This window comes from Manis pentadactyla, chromosome 8 (genome assembly GCF_030020395.1).
Source record: "Manis pentadactyla isolate mManPen7 chromosome 8, mManPen7.hap1, whole genome shotgun sequence".
In the NCBI taxonomy this organism is placed as follows: Eukaryota; Metazoa; Chordata; class Mammalia; order Pholidota; family Manidae; genus Manis; species Manis pentadactyla.
This window is the reverse complement of record NC_080026.1, coordinates 15,706,060-15,720,000: the sequence shown is the minus strand read 5'-3', so window position 1 is coordinate 15,720,000 and position 13,941 is coordinate 15,706,060. Positions and strand designations below refer to the sequence as shown.

Sequence of the window (13,941 nt, the reverse complement as noted above, 5' to 3'; positions counted from 1 at the left end):
CTCAGCTTCTGAGCCCGCCAGCTCTTTGGGCCTCTACGGTTCTGACTGCAAATGGTGGTCAAACCAGAACCCTAAGTGGGATGGGTCAACTAGAAAAAAATACATGCACGTACAGATGCACCCATCACACAGACACATAAAACTGTTCAGAATTTTCTCACTTCAAATATCCTCTTTCCCCAGAAATTTAAAAATCATTTTAGCGGAAGTCAGGTTCCCTGACTTGTATATATTATATGATAGTAAATTATTTACTGTTGCTTTTATGACTTTATCTGTATGCTTTTATTACTCTATATGTGTGCTAAGGGTTAAAATTTTTAAAAAGCACCTCTTTAAAACAACATGAAACAAATATTCTGTATACTTTGGAGCTTTTGTGAATATATTGGCAATTAATTTGCATGATTACTTAGGAGCTGGTTTTTTTTTTTTAATCCGAAATATATCAACTCCTGGCTGTTGCAGAAAATGAAGGGTCATAAATAAAGACAGTATTACTCCTATCCCTACAGTTTCACACCTGAGTAGAAATAAGAAAATGAGATGTATTAACTTATGTCCTGGGTTGGTCCTGCAGTGGGGAATAACCATAAAAGGTCAGAAAAGACTAATTTGCTGCTGTTAGGGCATTTAAGGTAAACAATCAATATCATATTTTAATGCACATTATTATCCAAATAAAAATGACATCTTGATGCTAGTGAGCTGCTTTTGTACAGCACTCTAATGTCACTTTGCCACAGTAGCCTTGATGCTTAGGTGCTTTGTGGATACAGTCAAAGATAGTAAATAAGGAGATGGCTTTTACTTAAATAGTAGGAGACAGGACAATTACATTTAGAGGAAATAGGTGCTGGGAAAACCCCAGAGCTGTGTCTACTGCCATCCATTCAAAATTTGTTTAAATTTAGGAATTTATTTTTGTGTCTTCTACTTATTAGTAGTACTTTAGTAAGTAGATAAACTTACTGAAGCTTTAGGAAATTTGGGTACATGTAGATGTATGTTCGAGGAAGCTATCTAGCACCAAAATAATAAAAAGGTAGAAAAGGTATTTTTTGTCACCCAACAGAGAGAATGTAGGTTTAATTCGACAAACTGTTATTCAAAATTAACTAAATGCACAATGCATCAACCAAACTGGAGTTGGGGGAGGGAGTGACTTCCCTGAGGGTGTACAATAATATTAGCTGGATTAGAGACCTTTAATTTTTTCAATCTAATTGAATCCAATAGAATTACTGTAGGTTCTTAAGAGTCACCATATCCTGCAGAGCTTCTCTAATCTAAATATTGCTAGTTAACCTTGTTTTTCAAAAATACATTGGGAAAAGCTAAATGGAGCCTCACTCCATAATCAGTTTACATTATGTTGCACACTAACTGTTCATTACATTTTCCAGAGATGGATTACTTCCCTTATGCTACCTGCAATGATCTTTTCAACAACAGTGTTTCAACTCTGGCTTAAACAAAATAATTTTGTTTTTAAAGCCTCAAAACCATTTAAGTCATAAATGAGAGTAGATAAGAGTATAAAGAAACTGGGGGAAAGGAGTATTAAAACACTTTCTGGTAGACAGTGTTTTATAAACCAAGGCAAGTAACTGAGTACATGGCACTCCAGAAAAAGGAAGGATTTGAAAGGCTGCACAGAATATAGCACATGTTCTGTTATTGAAGCGTTTGTAAATCAATTTTAAAAAATTTTGTTTGAAGTCATACTTTTAAAAGTTTAGCATTTGACTTAGGATATCTTAATAGATTACTTTTGCCCATGGAACTATTTCTCTAATTTTGTATCTGTTTTGCAAAGACTTCTGAGGTGCTCACTTTATCTTATCCATTTTTGTTAATAATATAACAATAGCTTTAAGAGCCCCTTGTTACTGTTGGCCATATCAAAAACGTCAGCAATCTTTGTTCACTTAACTATTCAGATTTTTCTAGAAAAAGATGTTAATTATTGCTTTTCCTTTGTAGCATGACAAAGAAGTTTTAGTAATCCTGCACTATAAAAATAATAAGAAGAACCCCTATTCGCCCTTACCTCCACCTTCCTCCACCTTCTTTATTGTTGTTGTTCTTTAATCATAAAACAATTCTAGGCAGCAAGAGTAGTATGCTTGGGCTAAGGCTGGGCTGTTAGCTAAATTAAGCCATTGTGACTCAAAATCCTCCTTTAATAAGGTTCATGCTGTCTACAACTTCATCATTTTCTGCTGAATGATAATTACTTTATTCAATCATGTTCAAGGTTTTAGTGAAAGCTAGCATTGATTGATTAACTTCAATTACCATGCTTACATTTGCATAGATAAAAACTGCTTTTCAATTTGTGAGTGGCACGCCAGTGGAAACCCTGCGCTGATATTTGCATTTCAATGTGAACAGTGAAGAATAAAGGTGGAAGAGAGGTCTGATCAGTGCTAAGCCCTTTCTGCTTCAGTGCTTAAGCATTTTTCCATAAACACCCTTGTTATGATGTTAGTTTGTTCAAACCTCTCTGAGGTAACTGATGGAGGCTCCTGTTTACAAGCTTCCATGACAATTGAACAGTATGGATCAGGTAGAAGGACTCCCATTGTCTCTCACAGGCTGGCCACCAAGTTAAAGAAGAATGAAATCCCTTCCTGTCGCCTGTCACAGAAACTTCCAAATGCCAGCCATGCACAGCAACCTGGTCTGCAACTGACTGACTCTAACCTAGCCAGCCTAGTGCTGCTTCACTGAGGCAGTCTGCTGGTCCAGGACCAAATGGTGAGCTCCTATCAGGATGATTTTCTGTTCAAACGCAAGCCAGGGTCCAAAGTGAAACGAATAAGTCCTTTTCATTCTTACCAAATAGGCTCCATAACAAAGATTTACTTATATTAGGTTCACTGGATGTTATCACTGCTTGTAGTTTGAGGAACCTGGTTTTTAGCAAATTAGAAGACAAGGCCTTCTCTATTTTCTTTACGCTTTGGTGGTTCAGAGATGGAGAGGTTGGGTATAGTTTCCTTTGCCTTTGCTGTATATCACTGTTAATCAAGGCCGTATGGTTCTTAGACAAGTCCTGGGCAGTTCAACCTTTATAAAATCACAAACATGCATGACCAGAGAACCATTTCTTAAACTAACAACCTTTCTTCTTCACAGGCAACTAAAGGGAGCACTTTCTCAATAGAAAGCCCAGTAACTTTTTTTGTGGACTAATATTTTGATTCTGAACAGTTTTGACGCATAGTGGCACTCAGTACATCTTTTTGGTTGTGATTATCTTTGAAAGCTAAAACTCCTATGAACTGCAGCACGTTTCTACTTGAAGACTACTTAGGTTACCCTGAAAGAATTATCTCAGTCTTTAGATCTTTAGGACAAGGAAGTAATGCCACTGAAGATACACCATCAGAAATAACAGCACACATGACCTAGACACCCAGACTTCCATTTTAAGATGCAAAGGAAATTGCTTATACAATTTACAGTCTATATACTAATGCATGTATTGTTTCTATAATCATGATTAAAATAATTCAAAGACCGAACTGCATATTGTTTTACAAAAGATTTTTCTTTGGTTAAAAAAAAAAAACCCTTGGGGGCTTCATGTAAATTTTTCAGAATATTGAAAGATAGGAAGAAATACCATCTTTTGCCCAAACCTTACTTGTTACTTTTGTTCCAGTCTGAAGATGTATGATAATTATCCCTTAATTAAAATAGTATGTATTACCATGTTGTACTAGTCTCCCACCTGTGAGCTCGAAGTATTGAAAAGTATCGCTGTGTGCTGTATGCTTGGTGATTGGTCCTGGCCTTTTGATGGAGGTCCTCGTTCCTAAGTTCAAGTTTAGCACCAGGCAGATTGGCAGCTGCACCTCCCCAAGTATGGAACTCAGACCAATGCCATTGGTGTTGGACTCCTTATAATATCAAGGAGAAGCCAGGCTCCAGATGGAAAAATCTTCTTAATGTGTAAATATTTAAGTCAAATTGGTGTTTTCTCAATGGACATGGCAATTAATAAAATTTTAAATAAAATTTCTTCATTGAAGAAGTTCCTTAGGATGCAAAGAGAATCAAGCAGAGATTAACAAAGCAATATTTGGATTGCCACTTGTGATAAGTAAGGAATTCGTATTTCAACTGAAATTGCTTAGTCCTATTTTTTGGGAAATGATGGTAGAGATGGTGGCAAAGGACTAAACCAAGTAGATTTCACTAAGGATAAAGGATCCATGATAAGAAGATAAATTGGAGAAAAATCTCAGATTCTTAAGTGTAATAGCAAAGAGGTTTCTTCAGTTCAGACACTTTGGTCTGAATTATTATCCACCAACATGCATAGAACTTTCTTTGTAGTCAGATTTTTTTGTAACTGGCATGTGAAAGAATGCTATCTGGAGAAGTTAATTTTCTTTGGATTGGATATTAAATGTAGAAAAATGAAGCAGCCTTGGGAGTTAGTGAAATTGTGTCATCAAACAGCACATGACACATATGAGCATAATAGAAGGTCTGTAAGATTTTAAATAGGTAAAATGAAACACTAATAATAATTTTTTTAACAGCTCAAAAACTTCATTTGGTAGATAGGAGTGAGCAAATCACACTTTCGGTGTCAAATGTCTGTGGGTTAAACAATTATGAATTACATGCTGTGAACATGGTTTGAGGAAATAGTACTAAAAACAATGAGTAAAATAATCTAGGGTGGACTATATTATTTTCATCTCGAAGAAAATATTCAGTAATTTACCCCCTAAAGAACTAACTGCTTTTCTGTTTTTTAAGAAATTGATGATCTTTTATTATTTAAAATTTGAAAAGCATATGCTTTTAAATGTACCTTGATACACCAAGAAGGGAGCACATCTTTCTGTCTGGTTTGGCCATGTGATCTCCTTCATTTTTGCATCTCCAGTCCATTCTCAGCACCTTACGGGACTCAAAATCTTGTCCCATAAAACACATAGAGCCTTGGGGGAATAACTATGTCATGCTCCAGAATTACCTAGAGAAGCTTTCTAGTGTTGAGAGTCAAAGGCATGAATTCCACTGTGTTTGTATACTCCCTGTCTGAATTGTAGCAGTTCTTTTTCTGAAATCTAGAAGTGGGATTCACTAGACTATTTCTCATTCTGTCCTTCTCTTCCATCACTAGGTTTCATCTTTTCCCTGTCTCCAGCCACCTCCACATCCTCCCTTTGTTTCCATTTTCTTCCATCAATACCTCTTTTTTCCTCTGGAAGTTATTCTCTTTACTTGGCTAATCTTAAATAGTAGGAACCAGCTATATTGGTACAGAGCAATTTTTCTTCCTATAGTGTCATGAGTTTTTTTAAAAAGTGCACAAAAACCATATATTTCCAGTTCTCTTCCCAATGATTAAAATTTTTCATGCCACTAAAAGATGGAATTTTATACTGAGAGACAAATATTTTCAAGACCCTAGAGAAACTTAGTAATTCTCATAACTGAAACAGATTAAAGCTTTAAAAGTATCTGGGTGATACTTAGGCAATGTATGTAACACCTGTTAACTGCTAAATATATTGGTAAATTAAGTAGTCACTGCAGATGGAAATCATTCTAGAAATGCTTCTGAACTCAAAAGTCCAATTATGTGGAAATGGAATAAAAATTCTCACATCTACTCTTACTGACATCTAAGAAGCAATGAACAGACAAGTGAGACACTACAGATGAAACTTTGGAACGTTGACAGTGTTTCTAGTTCTCCCTGGCTGCCCAGATGAAAACAAAGTGATCATTTAAAATGAATTCAATGGAAATTCAAATAGTCATCTGTTTCAGCCGGGACTTAGGGGACACGTGCATCGCTACCCTCCCTTCTCGCCCCGCAATCCCATTCCTTGATTTTTTCCTTCTCCAGGCCAGACCTAACTTCGAGACGAGGTAAGACGGGATGGATATTTCAAGCAATCGCTCGGAGCTAGGGGGATAGGGTTAAAATTGGCAGGTACTAGGGTCTTGCTTCCTCCAAATTTGTAAGCATCAAATTATTAAATGGAAAAATGTGGAGTCAGGAAATCTGATTTCTGTTTCTTATTTGGCGTTGCCCTCCTATGCCTTTCTCCCCAGCAGTCTCACTACATACCCATAAAACCATGAAATGGTGAAAAGTTAAAATTGGAGTTATTTAATTGTTCTTGAAAAACCCCTGGTTTCTTCCATCTGTAATGCACAAAGGTCATTTTCTGGTGTGGTTGCCTGCTCCTCAGGGTCACTGTTAGGATTCATCAGATGTTTTAAAGCCATCTTTCCCTTGGTATGTTAATGATTTTGCTGTAGGGAAAACACACTTTTTGTTCATTTACCCAGCATTAAAATAATTTTCCTCTTATCCTTGGAAGAATGTAAGCTTTTAAGAAAGAAATCCAAAAACCACGGGATAGTCAAATGAAGGAATTTTTATGGCAGTGACAGAAAAAAAATTTCCTCCTTCTGTCCATATACCAGATCATCTTTAAAAAATGACATTCAAATGACAATCACATGGCACAGTCTTTGCTGGGGTTGCTATGCACGATGGTGCTAAACTCTGTATTATAATATATGTTGCAGATGGTACCTACGGTGCATTTATGTAGAGATTTTGTTCACCCCTCCAAAAAGATATATTTACTTACAGAGATTCAAAACAGATGGATATACAAATCTGTCTTCGATATTTAATACTAATATATTAATGTGCAAATGACTTATAACAATAGGTTTGTTTTCTAGAGCCTAATGCAATGGTTGCCATAAGAACACAAATTATGTGTACATTTTAATGCATCTATGCTTCATAATTATGCATGGTTGTGTGCTGTTATAATTGACATAAAATATAAAACAGGTCAAAGAGCAGCTATTAAAACTATTTTTCATTTTGCTTCTTGACAGCCGGCAACATTGGTGCCCAGTACGTTTAATAGGGCCATACATGGAATGCACAGATAGTTATAGAATTGCAGCCACGTTAAAGGGCTCCAGAATTTGTAGCCTAATTATTTCAAACATTGTTTTAAGGCTGGTGATTTTATTTGGAAGATTTCTATTTTGAGACCACATAAGGGAAATACTTTAAAACAGAAATAAATGAGGGAATGAGGGAAGGGTATTGCGTGTGTGTTTGTGTGAGAGAAAAAGAGGGAGAAAGACAGAGAGGGACTTGTATTTGAAAATAGTGTGTGTCCTGAAATAATTTTTCTTTCTGCTTAGGTAAAATGAAGTGGTAATGTCCACCAATCTTTTGCACTGATAATGAAGTTTCTGTTCTGTGCAGCCCTAGCTCTGTCCTGTTCATTGTTTTTGTTCTCTGTAACGCTTTTCAGAATCATTAGGTTAAATTCTCATCTCCTAAAGGTTCACATAGGAAGAGACTATAGTTTTCTAATTATTTAATCTACCTGCCACCTGAGAGAGAATTGAGCTTTAATATCCTCACCTTAGCAGTAAGGGAAGAGAGGCGGAGGGAGCTTAAGTGACTCGCCCAAGGGCACTCAGCAAGCCTTGCTAAGGCTGGAATTGGAACTCTGAACACCTGCATCTCAGGCGTGAGCTCAGGACCAGCTCCTGCTGCCTCGAATATTTGTAGTTCATCAGAGGGCCAAAACCATTTTCGTTTTCCTGTCATAAAACTCCAGGCAGCTCTGGGTGAAAGAAACAGTGGCGATGCAAATCCGACTACAAAAAGTTTCTGTGACTGTACTTTTCAGAGGCATAGATTTTTTGGAACTGTAAAACAAAATCATGAAATTTACACCCAAAGAATAAGGACCGCTCTGTGCCACTATGATATGTGAACCCCTCCGACATAATTGTCCCTTATTTCAGAATTTTCATTTAGAAAGATAATTCTTTTTAAACAGCTGGGGAAGGACAATTTTTCCTCAGTTTTGGATACCAAAATTGCACCCCTTTTTTCGGGTTTTAAGGATGCTGCCATTCTGTAAACATTTTGCGTAATTAGCATGTTAAGTAATGGAGTTAATAGGAAACTGAGAGATGCTGAAGTGGAATATGGGCTGGGGAGGAAGTACAGGTTGAAGAAGCTCGTCTCTGTGTTTCTCCATCCCACACTCCTCTAGTTTTGCCCCGTCCACTCTCACGCCGACCTCCCTCCCACCTGCCTCCACTAAAGGCCTGCAGCTCTTAAAAGAATCCTCCAGCTTTGCGCAGTGGCAGTATCGTAGCCAATAAGGTTTATCCGAGGCGCGATTATCGCTAATTGAAAACTTTTCCCAATACCCCGCCATGACGACTTGAAATACAGTCGGCATTGGCAATAAAAAAGAAAAGAAAAGAATCTTCCAGGCACCCAGTTCCCTAGGATCTGCAAGGCTCTATGGATTCCAAAGCCCTTAGGCCAGTCAGACGTTGCTATTTTCTTTATTGAGGCCATTTTAAAGCACTTTCTTGTTCGTTGAGTTTTGTCTCCTCTGAGGGCAGGGCCAGGGTGTATGCATACAGAAACCGGATGCCAATGGGTAGAATTAAACATCGGGGGATGGTGTCTTTAAAAAATTACTAATAATTTATTCTTCAATTATTCCAAATCAGTAAAGTCCAATATGCATTTCAGTGCAACCTATCTTATGGTCCACACCAGGGAGAACGTCCAGAATAAAGAAGCAACACCAGTAACTGTCACAATAGCAGCAACTGGTAGTGTGTCAGATACTGGTCTATGTGTTTTACATATATTAGCTCATTTAATCTGCAAAACAGCCCTACTGTTAGCTACCACCACGATCCCTTTTATAGGTGAAAAACTGAGATGCAAAAAATTAGATTGAGTGACTTTGCTCAAGGTCACAAATGTGGTAAGGGGCAGAGCTGGGATTGTGCACAGCGGGCAGTTTGAATGGTTTCTTTTGTGCTTCCTGATTTAGGGATCAGAACGAGGAAGTATGATCCAGGAACTGCCTGATTCAAGGCAGCCAAATTCCAGTCTCAGCTGTTCTTTGCTTAGCACTACCCACCTCAGCCCGCACCAAGTTACCTAAGGAAAAGCCCAAATAATAAAAATTATAGGTAGTAGCAAGGCATCCGGTGATAACAAAGAGTCATTATTCTTAATTGTACACAGTCCTATGTAGATGCCTTTTAGCCAACAAAGGTACAAAGGAATCAAGACACAAGGCAGGATTTATGTTTCTGGTTTGGTGTGTGGTTGAGTCCTTTCCCCTTTCGGCAGGTTGCTGTCACATGAAGGATGTTGTTGTCACAGCTCTTTGTTTATTTTGGTGGTGGTGTTGCGGTCCTATACCTTTTGGTTTATCTTGACATGTGATGGTGAAGTTTACACCTTACATCTGTATGGGACGTCTGAATCGTGACACATGGAAATGTACGCTGCTGCTTGGAGATATCCTACTTGGGGGTTCCACACAGTTTTGTCAATTGCACTTGCCATTTTCATATTAGGGTGCAGTTTTCCATAAAATAGTCACAATAATTTTAATGCAAACTGCCAGGAGTTGTAAATATTGAAGAGGGAAGTGTTCATGATTGAACCAAAATTAATCTCAGTATAATAGTCTTCCAGGTCTCCACGAGGTACACAATACAAACCTCGCTGTACAATGAGCTGGAAGGCATCGCCGCGGTTTTTCGAACAGTGGCAGTCGGACACAGGGAGTAAAGCTGCCTCGTCCTAGCCGGTCAGCTTTAACCCTCCGTCAGTTGCCAAGTTAAACTGTCCTATCCTCTTCACCTGGGGCAACGTAGGCTTCTCGCACTTCCACCTGGTGGAATTCTGCTGCCTCCTAACCATTCTCTCTGACTCCATCAGCCACCAATAACATCGTCACACTCCCATTGTCCTTCTGATTGGGTCTCCCCAGTTGTGACCATTCCTTTATTTCTAAAAATCTGCTATGTCTGTTCCTTCTGCAAAAGCCTGTGACAGCTGTTTCACAAGGTGCAGAGGCTGCTCACAACAGGACCCGGAGCTGTCTGCAATTCCAGCCTCTCTCACGTTTGCCCTGCATCATTGTGACACCACGGATCATGGTGGAATATGGGACGGGGAGGCAGTACAGGGGCCTGTACTTCTCACCACGAAGCCACGCCTTGTGTGGGCAGCTGCCTACCTCTCAGCACGTGATGCTCTTGCAGCCTAACCTGCCCCCCCGTGTAGCTCCACTTCTCTGCCACCTAAATTCCTGTATTTAAAAACCCAGCTCAAGTGTTACCTATTTCTCTAAAGTTCTTCTCCACTTTCTCCCAGATTCCTGTCCCAGGAAGAACAACTAACTTACACCTCCCTTTACCAACAAACCTTGAGTATGCCTCCATTAATGTAATTGCTGTGTCTTATTATTTTAGTATTTATCAGATAAATACTGATAGAATTCCATCCTCTCTTGGTCAGGAACTATAACCTATTCGTCTATTCATCTCCAGTCAAGAACCTTGCATGCAGTGGACATGCAATAAATATGTATTAAACCAAGACAAATTCCAGTAGCTTTCTGGATCACCAGGTGCCTGTTCAACGGTATGACTGAGCCCAGTCCTGGCTGTTGTTTGCATGGGCTTCCTTTCTGTACAGCGGCAGGGAGAGAGGTCACTGGGCTGCGTTCTGGGCGGAGTGAAAGGTATCCATGGAGACCAGGGGCTTTGCCTTGGGAACACTTGGCTAGAAACAGGGCTTACTTCCTGGTCCTCTGGGCACGTTTAATCTCCCCAGGACTCTGAACTCCTGTGGGATTTGCACACAAGAGGTTCAGCAGGATCTGTGTAGTGTTTCTGTTTCTCAGCTTTGCATGAGAGAGTGCGGGGGCATGGCTGGGAAGAAGGCAAACACCCCTCTTCTTGCAGAAGCATGTGCTGGGTCCCCCTTCCTGGCCTCTAGACAACAGAGCTAGGCTAAATGTGTGTCGCTAAAAGACTTGAGGGAAAATAAAGAAAATAGATGACACATTTTATAAAATTGAAACTCGTAGGATGTCTAGGAATTCAAAACACTTTTATTGCCTTAAAAAACTTAACATGGCACTGTTCTATGTATGTCTATTTTTCCGGTAATGTAATTGGGAATAAAAGGCATTTCTTGTCTCTCGATGTTGTGCATCCCACTTGTTATTAGTAACACAGGCTTACATTGTAACCCACACTGTGCCTATTTACAACTAGTCTTTATAAGCCACTAAGCAAGCCGGGTAGATGGTGGCAGATCAGATATCAGATGTCATCCTGTGGTGGGAGGAAGGACCATATATCTAAAATACAAGAAGGATGGATCTTAAATACAATGTCAAAGAAAAGAGTCACTTGTCTGCATTCTGTTGTCTTTTTTTATAATCAAAGTGAGGAAAGGAAAGACAGGTTGGAGGCTGCTATTGCTATCAATGGTATGAATGTTCTCCGACAATTGTTGGCTAAGGCCCTGAAGAAAGAGAAGAGCAAAAATGACAAGGCTTTCATTTCTCCAAATGTCAAAGGTTACTAAAATGGGACTGAGAAGGGATGAACTGGAAGCTTTCAGTGCTGCATTATGTCATTCTATCTAATTCTCATTCAGGGACATCCATTTGCCCTTGTTCCTCGGTGAGCATGTTTTCTCCTTTCTAATCCTCCTGCAACATTCCCTGCCCCATTAAAATAAAGCCAAATGAACCCAACCTGAGTTAGAAATGAAAGTAGGGAAGGATCCACTCCTGTTAACATTGCCTATTTATATATCCTTTGCCCATTTTGTTAAGAATTGGTATTGGCTGGTTTCAAGAAATAGTAACTTGAAACAGATTCTTTTATATGCATTTAAGAGATGTCCTTGTGTCTGTGTTTTGCAATAGAAGTATATTTTAATATTATGAAGTTAAATATGTCTTTTACAGTTTGTGGGTCTCTTGTCTTTGTTATACAGATCTCCAACCCTTAATAGATACACTGAGTTTTTCTTCAAGCTTGTTACTGCTTTATGTTTTACATTTAAGTCTTTAATCCATCTGCAGATAATTTTTGTACATGTGGTGAGGTAGGGATCCCCCTTTATTTTTTTTAGGAGAATAGCCAGTTATGATGGCACCATTTATTAACATATATTTCCCATTTAAATGAAATTCATTTCAAGTATATAGGGATTTATTTCTTCCTTCACTATTCAATTCCAATGAGCTCTTTTTCTGTTTTCAAGTCAAGAAAATACTGTTTTGAATATAATGGCTTTATAGAATGTTTTTATCTAGAAAAGCAGGTGTTCCTACACTATTTTTTTATTTTATTTTTATTATTATTTTTTTTTATTTTTTTTTGTAGATAATTATTTTTTATTGAAGGGTAGTTGACACACAGTATTACATTACATTAGTTTCAGGTGTACAACATAGTGATTCAACATTTATATACATGATAATTCTAGGTACCAGCTATCACCATACCAAGTTATTACAATATTTTGACTATATTCCTTATGTTATACATTACATCCCAGTTACTTATTTATTTTACAATTGGAAGTGTGTACTTTTTTTTTGTTTGTTTGTTTGTGAGGGCATCTCTCATATTTATTGATCAAATGGTTGTTAACAACAATAAAATTCTGTATAGGGGAGTCAATGCTCAATGCACAATCATTAATCCACCCCAAGCCTAATTTTCGTCAGTCTCCAATCATCTGAGGCATAACAAACAAGTTCTTACATGGAGAACAAATTCTTACATAGAGAATAAGTTACATGGTGAACAGTACAAGAGCAGTCATCACAGAAACTTTCGGTTTTGCTCATGCATTATGAACTATAAACAGTTCAAATATGAATATTCATTTGATTTTTATACTTGATTTATATGTGAATGCTACATTTCTCCCTTTATTATTATTATTTTTAATAAAATGCTGAAGTGGTAGGTAGATACAAGATAAAGGTAGAAAACAGTTTAGTGTTGTAAGAGAGCAAATGTAGATGATCAGGTGTGTGCCTGTAGACTATGTGTTAATCCAAGCTAGACAAGGGCAATAAAACATCCACGTATGCAGAAGATTTCTCTCAGAACAGGGGGGGTGAGGTTCTAAGCCTCACCTCTGTTGATCCCCAATTTCTCACATGATGGCCCCCCTGCGACTGTGCCTGTCTTAGGTTGTTCCTCCCTTGAGGAATCTTACCCGTCTCTGGCTAACCAGTCATCTTCCGGGGCCATACAGGGAAATGTTAAGTTGGTAAGTGAGAGAGAAGCCTTATTGTTTGAAAAGGTTAGCTTTTTACTTCTTTGCATATTTATGCCCTGTGACTTCTATGCCCAGCATTTGTCTTGAGGTGTCTTTACCACTTGGAAGAATTATGATACTCGGTAAATTCGACATGTGGCACGAGTTCTATTTAAAGGTTGTGATTAGGAAGGAAGAAGAAAAGCTATAGAAGTAGCAGGCGGAAGAAAACCTGGGAAGATTGATTATTTCTTTGACATATCTTCTTGTAGAGTAACTTCAGCATGGATAGGTTTTAAACTACTAATTAAATTGCACACACACATTAACATAATAGGAATATAGTTACCTAACCAAAGCATACCTGTAATTACCAGCCATCTCCAGTGAAACCAAGAAAACCAGTTAGGCACCTTAGGCATTTTTGAAAACTTATCTGTGATATGGTGGATATTGTCCGACTGAACTTAAACAGTCTGAGAGAATTCAGATAAACTAGAACAACCCATTCCTGGGGACTGTTCATATCCCATATGTTCTTTTAATGATAAATAGTCTGTGGTTGTAAGATTTTGGAGTGCTACAATTTGCACTTCTCCTAATTCTTGATTGAATTCCAACAGTATAGATCCAGTCAAATTTGTTGTTTTACTGTATGCACAGGCCAGCTTAGATATCTCCTTCTTCATTCCCATGGCAAGTCCAGGAACTGGTGGGATGAGTGCATCTACAGCTGTAGCAGTGCGTGGATCTTTGTTGGGGTTTTTTGATGATCATCTTCTGGCATG

The 13,941-nt window shown here is 38.3% G+C and overlaps 1 non-coding gene across 1 annotated transcript; it reads left to right on the top strand.

Moving 5' to 3' along the window:
- The first annotated feature begins 8,166 nt into the window (after positions 1-8,166).
- LOC118911847 (U4 spliceosomal RNA) lies at positions 8,167-8,309 on the top strand. The gene has a single exon (XR_005024624.2). It is a non-coding gene; the product is annotated as a U4 spliceosomal RNA (small nuclear RNA).
- The last annotated feature ends 5,632 nt before the right edge of the window (positions 8,310-13,941 follow it).